Source organism: Pleurodeles waltl, chromosome 9, assembly GCF_031143425.1.
Source record: "Pleurodeles waltl isolate 20211129_DDA chromosome 9, aPleWal1.hap1.20221129, whole genome shotgun sequence".
NCBI lineage: Eukaryota > Metazoa > Chordata > Amphibia > Caudata > Salamandridae > Pleurodeles > Pleurodeles waltl.
In genome coordinates this window covers 786,642,923-786,667,556 of record NC_090448.1, presented here as the reverse complement: position 1 = coordinate 786,667,556, position 24,634 = coordinate 786,642,923, and positions in this window count along the sequence as shown.

Below are 24,634 nucleotides of genomic sequence, written 5' to 3'. Positions count from 1 at the left end.
GAGATGTTAATGGAATGGAGAGAAAGGGTTTAATTGAGTGGGAAGAATATCAATTTCTCAAATGGATCACTCTAGGACACCAATTCTGTATCTTTTACCAAAGCTTCATTAGGATAGCCAGAATCTCCCAGGAAGACCGATTGTGTCAGCAATGGGCTCCTTACTTGAAAATACTTTAAGATACATTGATTACTTTCTAAGACCATTTGTGGAGAGTTTACCCTCTTATGCGAAGGATACCACGCAGTTTTTAAAACTAATGAATGGCTTGAGTTGGGAAGATGATTTTTTGCTCTTAACTTTGTAAGTTACAAGTCTATACACTTGCATTCAACATGATTTAGGTCTAATGGCGGTTAGACACTATAAGAGAGCTAGATCCATCTCATACCTTATGCATACAGAAATGATTTGTGATATGATTTGGTACTGTCTTACTAATAATTTCTTTCTATTTGACAATCAAGTGTACAAACAGCTACAAGGGACAGCCATGGGTACATGTTTTGCTCCCAGCCATGCAAATATTTTCATGGGCTGGTGGGAGGAGCAGATATCCATCAATACTACTGATTATGACGATAAGGTTGTGTTGTGGTATTGATATATTGACGACATCTTTGTAATATGGAAAGGCGATGTAAATTCAGCAATGAAATTTGTAGCGGCCTTAAATGCAAATGAGTACAACTTGAAATTTAGTGAACAACATAGTAAGACATCAATTCAGTTTTTAGATGTGGAAGTTAGTATTGAAAATGACTGTGTGAAGACGAAATTGTATAGAAAAGCAACAGCTGGCAATAGTCTACTAAATGCTAAGAGTGCTCATCTACCCAATCTGATTAGGAGCATTCCATATGGAGAACTGTAGTGTGCTAAACGTATTTGTAGTACCAGGGACAATTACCAGCAAGAATGCACGGTTATTTGCAAAAGATTTGTAGAGGGGGGCTATAGCAAGCAAATCATTAGCACAGCTATGAAGAAGGTAGAGTGTTGGTCTAGAACAGACTTACTTTATCCATCACATAAAACCAGTGATAATGAGCAACAAATGAGATTCATCGCAACTTTTTCGAGTCAAGCTTTTAGCATAAGACAGATTCTTAATAAGAGTTGGCATATTCTGCAGACAGATCCCCATTTGGGTAATTTTGTCTGTGAAATGCCACCCATCACCTTCCGGAGAGTGAGATCCATACGGGATAGCTTAAGTCATAATTTGGTGGTCAGCTCAAATAATAGGATTCAGGATAGAGCAAGTATTTCAGGGTTCTATTGCTGTCAACAGTGTAAGGCTTGTAATTGTAATATAGAATTTTGTGTATATTGTCTGAAATGCCCATGTGACAAAATATATGTGGGGAGCACTATACATAAAGCAAATAAGAGAACCCTGGAACATATAAGAGCTATACGCAATAATGACCGTAATTATCCTGTAGCAAGACATTGTCAGGAAGAACATCGGGGTAATGAGAAATTGCTCAGCTACTTGGTTTGTGACCAAATTAGATCTGATGTGCGTGGTGGTGACAGACAGAAGACATTATGAACACTGGAATCTAAATATATCATTAGATTCATGACCCTTTCATCTGGGGGTCTTAATTCCAATGAGGAGATGAGTATTCATTTAGGAAATTAATTCTGGGTATAAAATTAGTTTACAGTTAGGTATATATTTTTGGTCATGACATTAATTATGCTTTTAGATTGTAAGTATTTGTACATTGATAGGCTTTTTTAATATGGAGTGTATGGTGATATGGGCACATGTAAACATAGACTTTCCGGCAGTAGTAGATAGCAATTATCAGTATGTCTAATTGTGAGCAAACAATGAGGGATCTCTGTTAACTCCAATGATATGTGCAGGGGATCTCTTAGCTATTATGTGTGTACTTAAGGAATATAATAATAATACTGTTCATTCATATTTATGTGATTTAAGGAATATATCAATAATGCTATTTATTCATATTGTTTTTATAAATATAATTTTATGATGTTGATGAACCTTGGTACTGTACACAGAGATCACTTTGCGGGAATTCTCAAACTTTCGATTTAGGTGATTGAGTAATAAAGGCATCATATAACATTTAAATATGGTCACTGCCGTTATGAGTAGTTTGTTTGTGGTTATATGAGTAGTCTGTCTTCTATGTTGGTGTATTGGAGTATTTAATGGGTTAATGTGCTCTTTTCCTCCATCCGTGAACAAGGCTACGGCTGAAACGAGTTGGGAGGAAGGTTCTGCGTGACAGTAAACCTTTTGCAACTGGCTGGAAGTGTCCTGACCTTTTCTTCTAAGGAAATGTTTTTGCATATATATATATATATATATATATATATACAGCACTCCACAAAGTCCAATTATCAGTCTTTATTTAAGTTGCACAGCCACAAATGCGTTTCAACTCTTCTAGAGTCTTGTTCAAGGTAGTGAGTCCCTTCACCTTTTTCACTTTAATACAATTACTCCAGAAAGGCAATAATGAGTCATTCTGGATAACCTAGTACTAAACTAAGTCTATAACAAACAATCTCATGTGCTAAAAATATATACAAATGTTTATGCATGGTTAATTATAGTGCTGAAACTCATATTTCCATTCAAATTATCATGACAAGATTATATAACATATATATACATATATATATATATATATATATATATATATATATATATTGCTCCCTGCTTTTGCAAATTATATAAATGAAATGAAATGAAAATATAATCTTCAAATGATAACAGGTTAATGCTAGACAACTTTACCATATACTTTCATGTAGGGTTAACAAATAAACAAAAATTACTTTTCTCTATAGTTTTGAAGTTTAGTACTATAAACTTATTTATGATATTTTTTTATTGTGGAACCCTGATGATCCTAAATGCCATAGTATAATTATATTGGATTCATGTCATTACATCAGTGAGGATCAAGTAGACTTTCTGGACATTAAGGTTTATATACAGGATAATCAGCTTCACACAACCATGTTCAGAAAGACAACAGCTACGAATAGCATCTTGCATGGAACAAGCTTTCATCCCAAACCATTGCTGAAAAGCATTCCTTTTGGAGAATTTTTGCGTACCAGAAGCAATTGCTCCAAAGACAATGTGATGGAAGTATAATTTGCAGATGTGAAGCAAAGATTTATTCATAGAGGCTATCCACAATCATATATTGAATTGGGTGCCACTCGGGCCAGACTTAAAACTCGACAGCAAGCCTTGGTAGAGAAGCGATTGCGAACTACTAAAGATCAAAATGGTACTCCACAACTCATATTTACCTATAGTAAAGAGAGCAAAGATATCAGAAATATTTTTAAAAAACATTAGAAAATATTGAAAAGTGATCAATATATTGCTAAAATTGTTTGTCCCAGGCCTCTGGTAACCTACAGAAAATCATGTTCACCAAAGATATGCTTGTGAAAAGCCATTAGACAGAACCCATCAAAACCAAATGGCTAAATAAGGAAATGGTTGGCTTCTACTAATGAAATAAATGTAAAGTTTGCCAAATAGCTAAAAATGTAAAAACCTTTAATGACTGCAATGGGAAGGAGATACGGATCACACAAAGAATCACCTGTAACAGTCAATATGTGGTATACATGATTGAATGTGAATGTGGCTTATGGTATATAGGCAGTACCATCTGTCCACTCAAGAAAAGAATACTCGAACATGTAAGAGCTATACAACATAGAGATCCGAGTTATGTGGTTGCTAAACATCTGGCAACGGAACATACCAATGATTGGAACAGTATTCGTTTTTTTTGGTCTGGCGATGACGAAACTAGATGAACAAATTGGAGACAGGACTCTAAAATTAAGACAATTGGAGAGTAAATACAATATGCAATTACAGACTAAGACAGCTGGTGGAGTGAATGCTGACGAAGAGCTATTTGTTAATTTAACTGACTCATAGCCCAAAAAGAAGTTTGAACCTGATATGACTTGGGATGAGTTGTTAATTTTCATGGCAATTACTCATAAGAAAGATATGATAATGATCGCAAGTGAATATGTAAAATGAAAAATAGAAAGAAATACATTAACAATATTGCTTCAAATTAATCAAATATATTTGTTAAGAATGACATGAATCAGTTATAATAATACTATGGCATTTAGGATCATCAGGGTTTCACAACAAAAAAATATCATAAATAAGTTTATAGTAGTAAACTTCAAAACTATAGAGAATAGTCATTTTTGTTTATTTGTTAACCCTAGATGAAAAAGTATATGGTAAAGTTGTCTAGCATTAAGCTTTTATCGTTTGAAGATTATATTTTCATTTCATCTCATTTATAGCATTTGCAAAAGCAGAAGCGAGCAATATATATATGTTATACAATCTTGTCATGATAATTTGAATGGAAATATGAGTTTCAACACTATAATTAATCATACATAAACATTTGTATATATTTTTAGCACATGAGTTTGTTTGTTTTAGATTTAGTTTAGTACTATGTTATCCAGAATGGCTAATTATTGGCTTTCTGGAGTAATCGTATAAAAGTGAAAAGGGTGAAGGGACTATCTACTGTGAACAAGACTATAGAAGAGTTGAAACACGTTGGTGGCTGTGCAACGTAAATAAAGACTGATAGTTGGACTTCGTGGAGTGCTCTGAATTTTTTTGGGTTAAATAATTACTTACGTGGATGGTCTCTGCCATCACAAGCACTGGCAGATGAGTGGGCCACTCAAACAACAGACCGACTTTGTTCTCAATATACATACATATATATATGTATGTATATATTTATATATATATATTGTTTTTTGTAATCTGTTTTATTAATTTCAACACACATTGCTGACTACATATAAAAAAACTGGGTTGCTATACACCACATTCCAAAAAGAAAAGACTGCATTGACTCAAGCATTGAGTCTATCACCTGACACCAAGCAGTTTATACGTGCAATACTATTGCATTACATTACAGTACATTACATCCCCCTTACTGCAGTGCATGTACTACATATATTACATACCATCTTCAGCATTCCTGTTTACTGTGGCACATTTCTAATGATTATTCCATTAGCTTTCCCAGTGTACATCTCTGTCACCCAATCTGATGCTCAGACAGTCAATTGAATTATTTTTCTTACATTATTCCCTTTGGATCTATTTTTTGATAATTAGTCTTGTCGGTACCGCAGTCCACTTCAGGTCTACTCAAAGCTATCCATCTTTTATTGAATGTTATCAAAGTTCACCGAATCTTAATACACAGTCACCTGCAGGCTGCTCAGCACCAGTCTGTCTTAGGGAGGCATAAAAGGCTTAAACACATTTTAGCATTCTGTCTGCAGTTTAGTTAATCACGGCAGGCGCTCATCATTTTTGGCTTCCAGTTTTGCCACCAGAGCTTCCCATGTATCATAGCCTGTGAGTGCTTGACCCCTATCCCTTAGGGACCGTAATATGTGTGTTTCCAAGCGTGCCCATTTTAGTGTCATGATACGCCAGTTGTACAACTCTGGTGGTCGAGATGCCTTCCATCCCATAGCGATTAATCGTTTGCACACGATGAACGATAAATCGACAAACTTATGAATGTGTATATGTTGTTTAGATCTAGGGCGTATTCCCAAGAGACAGGATTCTGGGTTAGGTGTAAATATATGGTCTGTTATGTCTGTTATGTCTGCCACTATGCTGTGCCAGACTCTTTGCATCGGAGTACAGTCCCACGCCATGTGGTAAAAGCGGGCAGTGGGGAGCCCGCAGCGAGGACATACCGGCCAGGATGCAGGGTACCTGCTTTGAATACAGGCGTCTGGTGGACAAAGTTAAATTGTGTATAGTGAAACCTAGGATGCCGAGATACTCTATGTACCTGCTGGAGGGCCTCGGTTCACAATTTGGAAGTCAGAGGTTTGGGGAGGTCCGAATTCCATCTGTGGAATGCTACCTCAAGTTGTATGTCATCAATGCTAATCAATGCTCTATATAAGTTAGTGACGACTTTTTTTTAACCGCTGTCTGATAACAGTATATGTAAGGTGGGGGAGTTCCTAGGTTCCTGATCCCCTTGAGCCCATGCAGTTTTAATCAGATGACATATAGCGTGGTAAGTAATAAAATGTTCTGGTCCCAATGACGGAAGGTCCATAATAGCCTCAAAGGACATTAAGGTACCATCCTCGAAGCAGTCCCCTGCTGTCTCTATCCCTGCCTATACCCAGGGAGTAGTGGAATGAGATCTGAATAATTGTGTGCCTCCTGGTATTTGGCCTAACAGGATGAGGGACGAATATGGTGGGTTAGATTTCCCGCCCTTTATATATCTGCGACAGCTGGTGTGCGCTGACGTCAATAAAGGGTTGTCCCTGATTTGTTTTGGTGTACATTCAGATAGTCATGTGTATAGGGGGATATCTCCCAGGTGCATCCGTACCCATGACGCCTCAAGTGTCTCAGGCCTTCTCAACCAATATAACAGCCACTGTAATTGTGCTGCAGCATAGTAGTATTCAAAGTTCAGGGCACCCAGCCCACTCCTCTGCAACGGGCACTGTAAGGTAGTGAGTGCGACTCGGTGCCTGTCTCGTCCCTAGATGAGCCCCAACAGTAAACTGTTGAGTTCACGAAAGAAACTCTTGGGGACAATTAAGGGCAATGCTGCGAAGTAAAATAAGAGCCTTGGTAGAATCAGCATATTCGCTACTGCCACCCTACCCAAGGGAGAGAGAGGCAGTGAGCACCAAAATTGGAACGAGCCTTTCATAGAGCGAAGCGTGCATCCCAGGTTACCATCCCTCAAATCATTAACCTTATGGTATATTTGTATGCCCAGGTATTTAAAGGTGTCTAAGCACCATTTCAACCCACAAGGAGGGAGTGCCTCCCCCGCGGCTGAAGGAAGTTCAACTAGGGGAAATAAGCAGGATTTGGACCAGTTGACCTGTAGGCCTGATATTGCTCCATAGGTGTCCAGTAATTACATCACTTCGGGCAGCGTGTCCCCTCCATTTTCCATGTAAATCAGTGCGTCATCCGCATAAAGAGATGCAATGTGATATGTCCCCATCCTGCAAATCCCCCATTGCGCAGCCCTCATGCGCAACCGAGCAGCAAGAGGTTCCATTATGATGGCAAACAGTAGGGGTGACAATGTGCAGCCCTGTCTAGTCCCTCTGCCAATTGGGAATCCCAGATATTAATCCTCCCGTTTTTACCCTAACAGTTGGATCAGCGTATAGAGTCTGCACCCATCGCACAAATCCCTTACCAAATCCCATATCCTGCAGTGTGGCAAATAAAAAGTCCCAACTTAAGGTGTCAAATGCCTTCTCTATATCTAGAGAGACAGCCACATTGCCATACGCCCCAGTTGGGGTGTTGCTGAGAATGCTTAATGACCTACGTATATTCAGGAACCTGTTTCGTTTTGGCATCAACCCATTTTGGTCTTCATGTATCACGGTATGAATGATAGAGGCAAGTCTGTTCGCTAACACTTTGCCCAAAATTTTACAGTCTAGGTTGAGGAGGGATAGTGGTCTATACGATTTTACGTCCGTGGGGTCGTGACCAGGCTTGGGGAGTATCACTATCAATGCCTCTCTTTGGGATGCCGGAAAAAGCCTGCAGGTCCATGCTTCCTCAAGCACTGATAATAAGGGACAGGAGAGTTGTTGTGAATAGTTAGCATAATATTCTATCGGCAAACCATCTGTGCCAGGAGTTTTATTGCAGGCTATTTGTGCTATGGCTACGTTAAGTTCCTCCAGTCTCAGGGGCTCCTCAAGTGCCGCTTTATTGAGTGCAGAAAGCTTTGTAAACGGTGTCTCATGTAGAAATAATCCAACCGTTGTGTATCACATGCCGATTGCGTTTGATATAACCCTGTGTAATAGTCTCTAAAGGCATTATTAATGGCATTTTGCAAGGAAACCATTGTCCCATCTCCCAAATGCCTGGCTCCTACTGGGGCATGTTGTCGCTCCTCACGAAGTAACCATGCCAAAAGCTGCCCAGAGTGATCGCCCTCTGTGTGTAATCGTGTTAGGTGATAATTGTAATCCTGTCGACGGAGGCGCTGATCTGCCTCTTCGTATAACTTACGTTTATCATGAAGGGACTCAAATGGTGCTTTGTGATGTGCGACTGCTATTTCCAGGGCACGCATGTCTTTCTCCAGTGTGACAACTTCAGTGTGCAAAGAACTGCGCGCCCCCAGGAGGCCAGTAGACAGTGACCTCTCACCACAACCTTATGTGTGTCCCATTCTGTAGCCCTCAGTGTGGTGGACCTAGTATTTAGTTCCTAGTATTGTTTAATGCAAGTAGCTAATTCCTCTCTAAATGGGATGTCTGGCAGCACCTCGCTCTGCAAACGCCAAGTGGGTATAGTGGATCGTATTCTTCCCCATTCTACAGTCAGTAGTAGCGGGGAGTGGTCAGAAATCGTCCTAGCGAGATAATTTTAGTATGTTATTATAGAACACATAGAAGGGGTTCCCCAGATCAAGTCTATTCTGGTGTGGATGTCATGTATTGGGGAATAAAAGGACTACTCCCTATGCGTTGGGTGGCCCATGTGTCACATATCATGCACCCCGTTATCCTTGGACCAGGCAGTTAGTAAGCTGGAATTTTGCCTGCTTATTGCTCCCTCCGCAGGTGGGGACGAGCGGTCCAGTAACACATCAGGAACACAGTTAAGTCCGCTCCCCAGATGGTAGGTGCCATGGGGTCAGTCAACAGAGCAGGGGTAAGTGTTTTGAAGAATTCACCTTGTGCACAATTGAGAGCATAAACCCCCACAATGGTTAATGGTTTGCCATCCAATTGACATTCCAACACAATACGTCGTCTCCCCACATCCGCCCTCTGTGTGTGCTGCACATAAGGTACCCCAGGTGCTATCTGTAACAGGACCCCCTTCACTTATGCGGAGGAAAAAGTACCATATATCTGACCCCGCCAACGCTTCCTTAATACCTGCAAGTAACTGTCTAGCAGATGTGTTTCCTGCTGTATGGCAAAATGCACCCTTTGGTGTTTAAGGAAAGTGTAAATGCGATGTATCTTAGCAGGCACAGCCATCCCGGTTCATTCCATGTTAGGATGGTATATTCTTGCATAGTATTCGATTTATGTATACCCACAGTGTAAAAGATGGTGTGGTGATGTGTGCCATGGTGTATTCCCAACACTGAAAGGGGATATGTGCCTGCAATATCGGATAGTGTGCCTGCGTGACAATTGCTTTGAAATGTAGTGTGACCCATTGAAACATATTGTATACAACCCTCCCTCCCCCCACCAATAACCTTAAACCCCATATCTGGTGTCACTTAGGCACACCTCTAAACACCCCTAATAATAACAAAAGGAAAAACATACAACAATCGTATATAAGGGTTATCCATGTGGAAACCATCCAGGGGGACGTGGTAGCTTTCATGGGGAGTTTGCGCCATGGCCCCAAGTTAAGGATGAATAATAGCCATGACAAAGCCATCCCCAGCCACATCCATAGTTGAGAACATTTGTCGATTTAGGATAGATGACTCACTGTTAGTGGACGAACTGAGATTTTTTTTGCCTCTTTTGATCCTGACCGGAGGACCCATTGAGTCTTGTTTCTTCACATTTTCCCGCAACCACACGGTCAATAATCTACATCTTGATGCTGTAGGGGTAGTAAGAACACCATCCCAAGTGACTCTGGGCTTGAGAGATACATTTGTGAATGCTATAGGTCATCCGCTGTTTGGGGAGTGATAGCCGGTCCTCTGATCACACCCGTGATTGTCGATTCAGAGCTACCCGAGTCTGAGTCTGTGTTTGCCTGTGAGTTGTTTTGTAGCAGCATGAAAGAGTTTTGAGTGTGGATCGTCATGTCCCTCAATGCTTTTGCACGTTCTGCAGCTGCTTGTGTTTTCATGGGTTGTGCCTTTGATCTCCTCCGGGGCCTCCAACGGGCAGACGGCGTGAGACATTCCCCACGTTCCTTGTCCTTATCCGAGCGTTGGGCGATACCCTTAGCGTGCATCCACGTCCAGGCATCTGCCGGTGTAGGAAAAATGGAAGTGCGGTCATCCATAATCACCCGGAGTTTGGCAAGAAACATCAGGGCGTACTTGATGTTGTGTTCCCTGAAGCATTGTTTAATTTTCACATATGAGTAGCGTTGTCGTAGCACCTCCACTGAGAAGTCTGGAAAAGCCGTTATGGAGGCACCCTCGTAGCGTTCTAGACCATTGATCCGTAAATGTTGCAGTATCATGTCCCGATCTCTGTAATTAAGAAAGCATGCTATGAGCGGATGAGGAGGCAATCCCGGAGCCGGCGGCCGGCCCAGTATCCTGTGGGCCTATTCTACAGAGAAAAATTTCGGTATTGCCCCTTTTAACACCGTGTTTATGAGCCATTGTTCCAAGAATAATTCTGTGCCGTTCCAATGTTTCCAGGAATCCTAGAAACCTAACATTATTGCAGCGTGATCTCCCCTCAGCGCCTTCCGCTCGTTGTTGGAGGGTTTTTACTTCCAGATCTAACCTCTTCACTTGTTTCTGCATTTCCGAAACAGTGGGGTCCATGGCTTGCAAGCTGGTTTCTGTCCCCGCCACCCTATCCGCCAGGGTGCAATGATCAACTCTGAGCAAGTTGACATCCGGAGGAGCGGTGTCTATTCTGCTCTCAAGAGACAGCTTGGTATCCGTAGTGGCCTGCAATATCCTCTCAAACTGTCCCGAGTGCATCTGCAGGGTGGTCTCCAAAGTTTGCAGAGTCAATGCTCCCAGCGGTGTATCAGAAGGAGCTGTTTGCTCACACTGTGACAGGGATTTTGTGGCTTTGGTTTTCCCCATCATTCTATTTTCGCAGTTCACATTCATGTTTGTGTGTGCGATCTTTGTCCACTGTGCAACCCCCGTTGCCGCTAAGTCGCGAAAAAGGTAGTCGCCGTATCTATGGTAGGTATGACTCAGAACTTCTTCTCAATTCATTCAATGTTTCTGGTGTTGCCCCCGTGCAGTGTTGCATGGAAGACAGATTCACGAGTGAGGAACAGGGAGCAGCGTCCTTTAAAGCCCCAGGCGCAGTCCTCTTTCATACATTCATTCTTTTTCTTTTGCAAAGCTCTAGTTTTTAGCCACCAGCTTCACTGACAGATTCAGCCACCTGTGCCAGCTGCCGCAGCGTCGGTAAGTATGATTCCCTGGAATCGGCGCCTCAGGAGGCAGATCGCGCCGTCTCCGATCGCCGCAGCATGAAAGGCAATATCACAGTGTAAAAATTATGTCCAGGAACAAATGGCACCTCTTAGCATTGATTCACGGTTCTATGTGGTCCCAAACAATAGTACCTATACTGTGTACCTCATTCTTCTTGTCGCTGGTCCCACGACGCGGCCACCGGGTGCAAGGCCGATCCTGCCTCTCCGAGCAGCCCCCACCAGGTAACAGAGCATCCGGGTGCGCAGCTCATATGGCTCTGCGGTATGACAGTGCCATTTCAGTCTTGGCCGCCGGCCAGGGCTGCGATCTTCCTCCACCACCAGCGGGGTGTGCTCGATCGCAGGGCGCTGCGGTGTCCTACGGAGCCACCCTCGTGACCACCCTCCATTCGGTCTTGGGTCAAAGAGTTACTACCATCTCACAAGTCGCACATCCTGTGTGCCCAATTCAGCGGTCCCGGGTCGCAATTTCTGACCACGAGAGGTCCAAAATTCCTCTACATCCCCTCCACCACAATCAATATTGCATGGCTGATGGATTGGCGATATCTGTCAGGATTATTTTATAGGCCCGAGGCGGAGCTGTTTTCTAAGCGTCTGTCTGGGCCGCCATCTTGGCCACGCCGCCCATATATGTGTATATATGTATATATATATATGTTACTTACTGCTGATCGCCACTGAGTAGTTATAGTTAGGTCTGCTTTTCCATAGACAGAGCGTATTTTAGTGTGGTAAGAACTTTGTTCTCACTTGACACTCTTCACACCGCTTCCCAAAAAAAAGTTCATCCACTTTAGCTTTTTCCTGGAAAGTTTCTGGGTGATCCGCCAAGCGGGGGTCAGGAAAAAAGAGGTCCAAAACCTAAAATTGACATGCATTTTCTACAGATTTCTATAGACTTGGCTACAGCAAAAGCTGCTGAACAGAATTCCACCAAATTCGGCACAAAGCTAGATACTGGTCAGCAGATTCTGCTTTTTGTGATTTGGTGAAAATTAGTTCAGTACTTTAAAAAAAATTAAGGGTGAAATATAATTTTATATTTTGACAGTTGGGCTTGCGTCACACGAGCCTCCCTAGAGAGCGTGAATTTAAAAATGGAGCCCTGTGATTGGTCGAGAGGCCTGTCTTTCCTGTGAGCCTTCACGCTCTTGCAGGAGCGAGAGGCTCCTGCAGGTCTCGCGAGAATGCACGCTCTTTTTGGCTGGCTGTTGGAATGTTCAAAATGAAATGGCTGCCATTACTGTTTATTGTGAAAAATTGGAGGTGTTAAGATGAAATAAAAAAGCTATATGAGGGAGCAGCAGAAAGGCATGATGCCCCCTAAGTTATGAAAAGAGGTGTCTAAGGGTTAACTACTGTGAAGAAAATAAATGTATATTAATTTTAGCTAATTTTTACGATCTATCTGGACTTTCGCTGGATCGTGAAAAGTAAAATGAGAGATGAGTTCTCAGTACACTCCATTAGCAGGAATACATATTGTGGTCCTTGTTTTTGAGAGGAAGTGTACAAAAGATAAGTACTGTGATGAGTAGATGCTTAGTTCTTATTTTTTATAAAAATTACGCTCTTGCAAGACTCTTGCGGGATCGTGTAAAGTAGAAAGGAGTAGGTGATTTTTTAATACACTGTAGTATGCACACTTATTACTGTGGAAAGAAGTGTTACTGGAGATGGTGTTAATCAGACTCTACCTTTTATGCCCATCATCTTTGAATGAGTTGTGAGTAGAATATAGGGGGTTATTCCAACTTTGGAGGAGGTGTTAATCCGTCCTAAAAGTGACGGTAAAGTGACGGATATACCACCAGCCGTATTACGAGTCCATTATATCCTATGGAACTCGTAATACGGCTGGTGGTATATCCGTCACTTTTAGGACGGATTAACACCTCCTCTAAAGTTGGAATAACCCCCATAGTCTCTTCGCACATCCTAGTATGTTTACCCATTATCAGATAGAGGGCTGCTAGAAGGGAGGGCAGTCCCTGCACAGAGGATACCATGCACACATGTAAATCAAGAGAGCGGTTTCAGTGAAGAGGCCAGTCTCTCTCCTCACAGCCTAGTATGCACATTCATCATCTGAGACAGAGGTCTGAGAGAAGAGGCCAGTCCATGTATACACCCTAATATGAACACCCGTCATCTGAGAGAGATGTCTGACTTTAGAGGCTAGACCATGTACACACCCTACTCCGCACAGCCATCATCTGAGAGAGAGGTCTGTTAGAAGAGGCCAGTCCATGTACGCACCCTAATATGTACATGCATCTTCTAAAAGAGAGGACTTAGTGGAGAGGAGAGCAAACCAGGAAGCACTGCCCCCTCAGACAGCACATCAGGAATTGCCTCCCTGACTCTAACGAGCTCTTGCAAACTCTTGCGAAAGGCTCACGAGTGCCGCTGGTTATGATGGGATTCTCTGGCTCTTGCAAGAGTCTTACAAGTGAATTTATCAACAAAAAAGGGAAACAGTACAAAACTACGTACATTTTAAAATTAAAGGGTAGCTCAGAAAAGAACAGTTTTAGTTAACAGTTTAGAGACTCTTGTATGAGTAATTAAACCTTAAAAATAGATTTCTTGTATCATGTATCCATATGAGAGTTAGAAGAACTGAGGAAACACACATTCGCTACTGAAATATTGAATAATTATCCGTTTAATATTCATACATATTTTACAAACATTTTGCAAAGTATAAACCATACCCTGATATGTTACAATAAAAAATATATTTTTACAAAATAATATCTAAGCACAACATATATTACAAAATCATTCAACCATACATACACACACATAAATAATTAATTTACTTTAAAAAACCTCTTGAAATTCGCAGAAAAAACAAAGGTTAAAGAAACGTTATAGTTAGGTGCAATAAAACATCTGTTTTTGATTAAAAAGAACTTTGAAAAATCACTGAAAAAACAAAGGTTAAAGTAACAATATAATTAGGTGAATTTCTCATTGACGTTAGTATTTTGAACTAAAAAACACAGAAATTCACCAGTTATAATTAGCAACACTAACTATAACTTGCACTACTTATGATCTCACATATGACATCACTCATGACGTTCAAATTACATCATTGATGACATCACGGATTACATCACTGATGACAATTTAAATTACGTCATTGAACACATCACTGATGACATCATTGCTTACATCAATGTGTATCCTAGTTTGTTTTACAGTTTATGAAGTGGCACATGACTACAATAGTACTTTTGTACCTACTTTTGTACAGCCTAGGTCCAGCTAATGGTTCTAAGTGTTTACAAACCGCATCTGCACCTAATGCACCATAGATGTGTAGATGTATTGAACATGTTATAAGTTTTTTTATTGAAGAGTAACTGTGTGAAGGAACAGTTAAGTTCTGCTCATTATAGTCTACACAATATTTTGGTTCTGCAGAAAACCTTTCAAACAGGAGAAAAATTCTACAATGTAGATACTAACTTTTGTAAGCATTCTTGAGTTATTAGAGAGAATTGTCAGCATAATAATTTGTACTTAACATAGAAAAATGTGTGCACCAGATACTAATCTATGCGCGTTTGAGTGTTGAGCTTCAGAAGATGGCCTATCTGTAAAGTATATATTTTGCAGTATGAAGGGTGCAGGTAGTATGATCTTCAGCATCTTCAGGTCATGTTTTTTAACAAGTAGTGTATTTTTTACAACTGCTGCATAGAATGTACACTGTTCTTAGTAGATTTGTTTGAATACTCTTTGGTATATTTACCATGAGAGTTTCACTGTTTGTGAACAGTGTTGTACAGAATCACCTCTGTTCATAGAGTAAACACTGTTTACACTACTAATTTCTCTCCTGATATCAACTTTATTTCAAAATGAAGGTTCAGTTTATAGCTGAGGGTTTGATACAGATACAAGTTGTCCCTAGTAGGGCATTTGTTTTGGGATGGACATGCGCTATTTTAGCTTTTTTTGAACAGTTGTATAGTTATTGAACACCTTGTGCAATGAGGGGTTTCCATAAATCTATGGTTGATTTATAATGTGAACTTTGGTCAGGGATGTCGAATTCCTATTGCCCGATGCCCGGTACATATTGTTTGGGGTCAAGGGCAATAAATTTTCATGCTTATTTTGTCCTTAGGACAAGTAGGACCAACCTACTGCAGCACAATCCCTTTGACTGTCAATTTACAGAGAAGGGAACTTTCTACAATTGGGCTAATATGTGTGTCCATACGTTAATGCTGTTCGAACTTGTATTTATGGTTCATTAATGCAAAGCATTCATTTTTATGGTGAGCGCTGTAAATAAACGCTTTAATGTCACACTGCACTACTGACAGTAGTTCCAGTAAAAAAAAAAAAAAAACAGTACACATATGTTTGAAAAGTTTAACAATATGAGGTTAAGTGTAACGCTCCCAGAATGCTCTCTAATTCGATGCAAATGTTTGCAGAAGCTTGTAAGCGAGAGTGATGATTCCTTGCATTCAAAATAAAATGTTCAGAAAAAAATGCAAGTAGGAAAAAAAGTGTTTTGCTACAATGAAATTTTAGGTGCTATTTCTTTGAAGCGTCATTTAGTAAAATGTGTTGGATGCATGCTAGTATTTCCCCAAAATATTCTTAGTGGAAAATCAGTGTAACCATTTTCAACAAGATTATGGGAAACATAAAAATAAACAAGCACTGGCAAAGCCAACTGATCCCGACACTTTTTGTGAGTCTTTTGGTTTCCTCAATGCGTATCTTGTTTTGACATAGCTTTTGTAACACTTTATTGTTGGGAAAGCTGCCAGGGCCCTCACCATTGTAACAAACACTGGCAAAAAGAAAAAAATGTTTTTGGTCTCAAAAAGCCCACATTGCCACCAGTGGCATAACAAAGGCCTGCAGCCCACCTTCGGGGGGCCCTCAGCACAGCACCTGCCCTGAGTGAGTCTGGGGGAGGAGGCCTCTCCATGTTCTTTGCAGGGGGGGGCCTCCAGTTTTGTTACACCACTGATTGCCAAAGTAGTCCCTTCCACTGAAAAAAACTATTTTGTGTGCCAAAATACTCCTTGTGGAAGAGCAGAATGCTATCACTCACAGTATAGCTAGCCCATAGCTAGAGAGACAAATAGAAGTTTAATAGAAACAAAATGTCTTTGTTAACGCCAGACATAATTAGCGACCCAATTCTTAAAGAAAGTCACAAAAGTGCACCCATGGTATATGTCTTTGAATTTGTCTCTTTCATGAATTCACAAGAAATTACAGAAGTAGACCAGAAAATCATACTCCTAGAAAATATTTGTAAGCTGTATATAAGCATGAGCAAATATGCATGTGTAGATTTACTCATGAGAAAATCTATTGAGAGTTTACAACCACTTTCCCTACAACCACTTTTTTCCCAACCTTGAAAGAAGTTCTACTTCTGCCATTGTCCGGAGTAAATTTCCAACCTTTCTCATTATGGGAAAAGATTAGAGAAGAGCTGGTGAAAATCCTGAAAATTTAAAGGTATTCCAGCCCTGGAACTATTGCTCACTGCTTCCTCCAGCCCCAGTGTGCAGATCTCTGGAAAGGTGGCAAAATAAGGAGATTGCTATAGTAGGGATTGAAATTGCAAGTATTCAAGCCCAACTATAGTAGTAGCCCTGGCATAATTAGATAGGCTATTTCAGAGCTCTTACATAATGAGATTGCTGCCATAATTTGTTGCTGAACTACATGGCACAAAAGGGACAAGTAGATTTTTTTATAGGACAAGTAGATTCAAGAAGCAACCTGTCCCATGGACAAGTAGATGTTTTATTAAATTCCACACCCCTGTTTGCTTCATGTTTAGGGTATGGTATATGCTCAATGTTGCACATAATGCTCGCTTTAACATCTAAAGGAGTTATTTATGTGTTGGTAGGAATGATACCGGATCTTCTCCTGAGCTATTTTGTACTTACCGTCAGACCTCTAATGCTATAGTAATTTATACATCTGTATGCAGGAAAATAATGTTTGGATGATGGCATCAGTGATGTCATTTGAAATGTCATCAGGGATGTCATCAGTAGTGCCATCAATGATGTCATTTGAGAAGTCATCAGTGATGTCATAAATGATGCCATAGAACATGTCACAAGTGATGTCATGTGAGGTTATAAGCAGTGCACAGATGAGGCGTCAGTTATACTTAGTGATGCTAAATATAACTGGGGAATTTCTGTGTTTTCTTTAGTTCAAAACGTTAACATTGTCATTTCGAAATTAAGCTAACTATAACATTACTTTAACATTTGCTTTTTTCAGTAAATTTCTAAGTTTTTTTTTTAAATCGGAAACAGATTGTTTTATTACACCTATAAAGTTACTTTAACCTATGTTTTTTCAGTGACTATGTATGTACCATTGCACACAAATATAGTTGTGAGTAGCTGATATGGGCTAAACCCACAGCTCTTTGTGATGGGAATGCTCCAGCATCCTGATTCAAAGACAGCCCTCTGCCACCCAGCCTATTGATTTCTTGAGTTGAGTGAGTTGTCAAAAGCCATCTTCTTACTTGGGCACACTATAGAGCATGGGGTTGGTGTCTCTGACCTCCAGGAAGTTGCGCAGAAAGGAGTCAATGGAGGAGCACTGGTAGACCGACAGTCTTCTTTCTTTGCAACATCTGCAATGGTGTATTACAGAAGGACATTGTCCTGTCCACTTGTCACCCGTCTCCACCTCACAGGAGTGGACCACAGCAGCAATCTAGTGAGATCTTCTAATTGCACTAGTCCATGAGCCGATTAGAACACAAGGCTTCTTTCATGAGGCATAAATAGGACTACACTGCAGTTTTGCTCGTAGGCCAAAAGAAATGACACATACTGCATGCACCCAGCCATATTTAAGACTCCAACAAAGCCATACACTGGTAAACAGGGAGGAGGGTTTGACTGAAAATAGCTGTCACTCTGAGGTGCCTCTTTGTTGGGAACATCTCTCAAGGAGGAGGGTTAAGTGCAAGGTTTACAACATAAGGATAACCCCAGATACTATTGTGGCAGTCACTAGCTGTCATTAGGCCCAAACATAGATGAAAATGTGTGAATACTGCTGGGCAAGACCCTTACTTTGGGTGTCACTGCAGGGGAAATTGATCACAGGCCTACGGAGACCTTAAGAGATGACCAAGTAGGTATTTGAATTCATGTTCACTGAATTGATGAGTCACTAAAACATAAACAAGGGGCAAGTCTTTAAAGAACACTTCTTAAAAATTCAAACATAAACTTGGCCAACACTTGTTTCCTGATTAGCAATCACTTGTTCAGGGCCACAAATCTTTATTGTAAAAACTTTTTTCTAAAAACAAAGATAAATCAAAGACAAATTTATATGCATAAAATGACACAATACAAGTATTTGTGATAAAATCATAGAATGCCTCACAAACTATCTTCATTCATAGTGAATATCAAAATGTACTGTTTTGGTACAAACAAAAACAGAAAAGAACAATTTTATATATATAAAATTACTCTTGTTAAACCAAATAATTTATCAAAGATTATTATTGATCATGGTAGATAGCACATATTGTTTTATTCAACTGCCTGCTCCGTAATAAATCAGAAATATAGATAATCGTTTCTCATATTATCCCATCATATTCAATCAAGAACCTCTTAGTTATTCACACTGACAGGGAGATAATACACATAGTAATTCCTACATATATATTGGTCGTCCTATAATTAATACCATTAACATTCTTATATATTGCTTCTTACTTTAATTTAATGGAGATGTTTGAATCATAGAAAATATGGGAATACAGAACCACAGATTATGAATAAACAAATCATAACTTTAAAGGAAGTGCTCAGTCTTAATTACACAGTGATATACCTGATACATACAGCTGGAGGACTGGAGTCAGAGAAAATGTTTTTATTAAGTGTAGTTGTTGTGTCCATTACCCATTAACTAATGAGAGACAAATGACTTTCATTGATAAGTTAACTGGTAGAATGTGCGAGATACAGGAATTTATAAACTATAACACTACTTTCTCCGTATACATCATTACATCGATCTGTAGAAAGGTATTTGTGGGGTTAATAGCAAGAAAATGTAGATTGAGGTGTCAAGAACACATGAGAGCATTAAGAGTAAGGGACAGTTGGTTCCCTATTGCTGTACAATTTGATAATGAATGTATAGACTCAAACATGCTGGGTATAAGGTTGTAGGTGTATTAGGAATTTGTCTACCCAGATGAGGAGGAAACACAGAACTGAGGTTGCACAAATTGCAAGCATCATGGTACACAGATTGAACTCAACGGTGATGGGTTTGAACACAGATGAGGAACTGCAAGTATGTTTACTGGAATGAAAGTGAGCTAGAAGTATGAATATACAAGAAGTATTTCGACCTGCTGTATGAATCGTTTGAATGGCTATTGGGAATGTTACTCTTCAAATTAAATTATGTTGTTAGAATTCGATAGTTGGACATCGGAAGGAGGAAAAGCCAACAGAAATAATAGTATTTTGGTAGAACATTGGCTGATATAATCATGCACGAACCAGGACTTCTTCTTAGTATTTGAGATAGGTTAGGTAATAAGAATGGGCTTTGAGTCATGCTAAGACTTGCACAGTTTAGGCTGATATTAGAATAGAACTGGTTAACCTATCAGTTGGAATAAGTAATTATTTTAGGCCTCCTTTTGACTATTGCATACCCTTAAGAATGGCGCCATTAACAAGACAGCTCTTTTGTCTATAACATGGAGGAAAAGGAAAAGAGTATAATTAATAATGTCAGTGGTGAAAATCTGGCTCCTTTATTGGTCAAACTTCTGATTTTTTCACTCTTTAGGAGTTACAAATCTGAACGTATAATGGACTAAAATTAAGAACCAAACAGCACAATAAATTAATGTAGAACCTGCTAAAATGGTTGGATTTGGAGACCAGCATTTGAATCTCTGGAAGGGTGTTTTTACAACCATTCTTATTGAATTCTCACTAAAATGTAACTTTACGTAACTTGTTGAGAGGTGATGGACAGCTTCTTCAATTATCATTGTAAACAGTGCAGGTTATCTTACACATGTGAATAAAAAAGTGTTAATTTTTTAGTTGTATACTTCTACGAATAAAAAATTTAAAAGAGTATGAGATCTTATAAAGTGACTGATAAATGAATGATCCAACAATAAAGGTTTGATGTAGAGACAAATGCTTGATTCTCCAGAAGCATCTTTTTGCATCATTCCAATTGAATTTTCAATATAATTATATCTTGATATAGCTCTTAGAATGAGAGGTGATATAAATATTTTTGATAAATATGCAACTTTAATAGCACAAATAATAAATAATTTAACTACATATTAAGGTTTGGTAAAGAGATCACAGTTTGATTCTCTGTTATTAATTATTACAAAAATGTTTTCTGAATGTTTTTTATGATGTAACATGTAGAACAGTAAGTTATGTTTGGTACAGTCCTTGAAGTACTCTAACTACGTTTGGGTGTATTGTACTGGGAGAAAACTAGGGGCTCTGGGTGGCGAGGTGAATATCAACGAAGAATGTCGAATCTCAAAATGGTGCACTCTTGAAAGACCACACCCAAAAGGTCTTGATAGATGCTAAAAGCACTATTGCAAACATAAAGTACAAGAGGCACTCATTATAACATGAAAAATAATAGTACTCATGAGTCAGTATACATAGGCAATGTTTTGTCATATATTTCTGAAAATTAATAGGATTATTTCCAACATAATCCCCAATTACAGTATCACTGTCCAAATCCAAATAGTAGAATTAATTGATCTGTTGTTCCAAGATTGCTATGATCCAAAGTCCAAGTCCAGATTTCTCTAAACAAAGTTCAATCATATTCTTCAAAAGATGATATAGCTTATTATTTAAACTTTAGCAGCCACATCCAAATTGATAGCCAGTCCAGATTTTCTCAAATCAAGGTTCAATCATATTCTTCAAAGGATGATATAGCTTATTATTTAAATTTTAGCAGCCGCATCCAAATTGATAGCCAACACGTGTTTCATCTGGGAGTTTCCCAACGACTTCATCAGGGCTGTAAATTATATAGGTACCTATTATTATATGTGTATCCATATTTCCTAATTAAAAAGGAGAGACCTCCACCAGTGTATGGACATGAAAAAATATATGAGAAAATGTAAAAAAGGGGTGAAGAAAATATATGAAAGGAATATAAAAGTTAATGGAAAAGTTGTGGAATAAAATGTGAACACAATGGTGGGATGCAGACATATGTTAGTTCTCAGTGCACCTTAATTCCCAAAATGTGAGAATATCATACCCTTAGGTATCAAACATCATATATTATTATTAGATACTATGTCACCCATTCTTGAGTGAAAGGTGAACATCGTGTTAGGATATAAGAATTAGTGAATAAGGGCCAGATGTAGCAAAGGTTTTCCCCCATTCTGTGTCTATGGGAAAAAGTGTTTGTAAATATGGCCCTAAGTATCAAAAAAATGAAACTTACTTAAATCGCTCTTATTTACTGAATATGAGCTGACCCCGTACCCTAGTGATGTCCCTTGCTACTAGAAAACACGTGCAAATGAGCCATGCTCTTACCTAAACATATATGTAGATGCGTCCTATATCATAAGTATTCCTTACAAGCGAATCCCAGAATAATTCCGTTGAGGAACTTATCTGCTATGTAAAACAATTTAAATATAACTATCAAACACGTCCAACCAAACCAATATCAAGAAACAAATCAGAACCATAGTGAACCCTAAAATCCCATCTTTATCTAATCAGAGTTCTTATCAAAATTAACATACCCTATTAAATAAATTCCTCCAATATAAATAAAATAGGCCAAGTATATAAGTATATCGTAATCATATCTCTCTCCTGAGTCCCTTTTAAAAAAAAAAAAAAAAGGCATTACTACTATGTCCTATCCTGAAATTTTGAGTAAACTTATACCTAAAGCATGTAGCTTACCTGATATCAGTTATATCAATCCACCTTCCAATGAGTCAAAACGTGAAGCGCAAGTACGCGTGTGTATCGATGAAGTATCAAAACTTGAGTGTTCATGTCTGGGTCCCTTATATGAGACCACAGACGAAATAAAAATAAAAGAAGGACCAAGAGTTATGGTGGCCATCTTTAGAGTGAATCACATCTTCCAAACAGAAATGTAAAAAGTAACCATAAAGAAAGGACTACAATATTGGCGGCCATCTTGGAGGGATAAAGTATCAAAACTGAACTAAAAATAAAAGAAGGACCAAGAGTTATGGCGGCCATCTTTAGAGTGAATCACATCTTCCAAACAGAAATGTAAAAAGTGACCATAAAGAAAGGACTACAATATTGGCGGCCATCTTGGAGGGATAAAGTATTAAAACTGAAATAAAAATAAAAGAAGGACCAAGAGTTATGGCGGCCATCTTTAGAGTGAATCACATCTTCCAAACAGAAATGTAAAAAGTAACCATAAAGAAAGGACTACAATATTGGCGGCCATCTTGGAGGCATAAAGTATCAAAACTGAAATAAAAATAAAAGAAGGACCAAGAGTTATGGTGGCCATCTTTAGAGTGAATCACATCTTCCAGACAAAGATTTATAGAGTCAGTTGTGCTTTGGTTTATACCTTCTTGTCCCAGGATCTTGTTTTCATGCCTGTTTTTTCCCTTATGTTTCCCCCCTCGTCTACCCCTCCTGGTCCTCCTGAATATTGTTTCTTCATGTTCAGATCGCGATTGCTTTGCTTTATTCTCATAAGTTCTTGTAAAAAACCACCACTACCAGGCTGTTTACTTTGTGGTACACTTCCCCCACCACCTTCAATGTCGCTGTCACTGGAAATCTGAGCACTAATGGATGTGGAGCCTGAGTTAACAGAAGACTGTGATACTTGCCTAGTGAGATTCGATTGTACCAAATGATCATATTTTCGAGCAAAAGTAAATACTCTTCCTGATTTGTAATCCCTTTCATCCCTTCTTAATTTTCTTGCCTTTCACTGAGTCATTTCTTGTTGAAATGAGGAGAGAATCTCCTCTAGGATTTTGTAATTTTTCTCTGTAGCCTCTGGAAGGTTAAGCTCCTTAATTTCTATCTCGAGTGTGGCAATTTCTTTTTGTAATTTAGAAACCTTCCTTTCGGAATTAGTGATAAGAATATCCATAAGTTTTAATGAACTAGAGGTTAGTTCTTTGTCCCAGAGAGTCAGTAAGTCTGGGTCCAAGTCATCATATGTAGTAAAAATTTGTGAGCGTAATCCCCTTGGGATACGATTGAGCTTGACATATTGTTTTAATGTTGCCCCATCCCACCATTTTGAGAGTTAGTTCTTTTTTAATTTTTCCAATTTAATAAATTTACTCCTTAAGCCCTCCTTACGCGAGTGATTAGAGCTTATATTCAGATTAAATAATGTATTCCCTTGTGCAACATTATTAAATAGTTCTTCTGCTAGTTTCACTCTATCCATCTTGTTTAACCTCACCCTAGCGGCCACTACACAATTGTCTTGTACTCTAACTACGTGTGGGTGTATTGTACTGGGAGAAAACTAGGCGCTCTGGGTAGCGAGGTGAATATCAATGAAGAATGTCGAATCTCGAAATGGTGCACTCTTGTAACTTATCTCAATATTGTCAATATGATATTTGACTAAATTTTGTCATTAATATAAGTTCATATAAATCTTGTAAACTGACATCATTTGGGTATATTGAGATTCTGGTCTAATGTGACATGTAATTCACCTTAACTAATGTATCTACTGTTCAATGATAGCACGTACTGGCGATGAAATTTGATTTTCTGTGAAAGTAGTCTACATCCAATTTTGTGATCCATGCTTTGTATTTGGTAGGATTATTAACGAAATGATGGAATGTAACAACCTTTGCAACCAATTACATTATGAAGTTTAGATATATAATCTCTGGGGATATATTATTCAAATATTACTAATATATTGACTGCACTTTCCTTATATATTACTGATTTTTTTAAAAACTATTTACTAATCTTCACTGTAGATGGTTTGATGTTTTACACTCATTGCTAATAACACATAAAATTCTAATTTCGGTTGGTATTTGAATTTGATTTACGACATCTCATTTTAATATGAGCACTCCTATTAGGGTATATATTACAATGCTCTCTCCAGGTCTTTATTTAATAGTTTACTATTGGAGATATAAGCATTTGAAGATAGTCGGTATATAAGGTAGTTCCTCTCTTTTTTTGACCATTGTTATAGGTGTTTGTGAGACTCCCTCCAAGATGGCCGCCAGTATTGCAGTCCTTTCTTTATGGTTACTTTTTACATTCCTGTCTGGAAGATGTGATT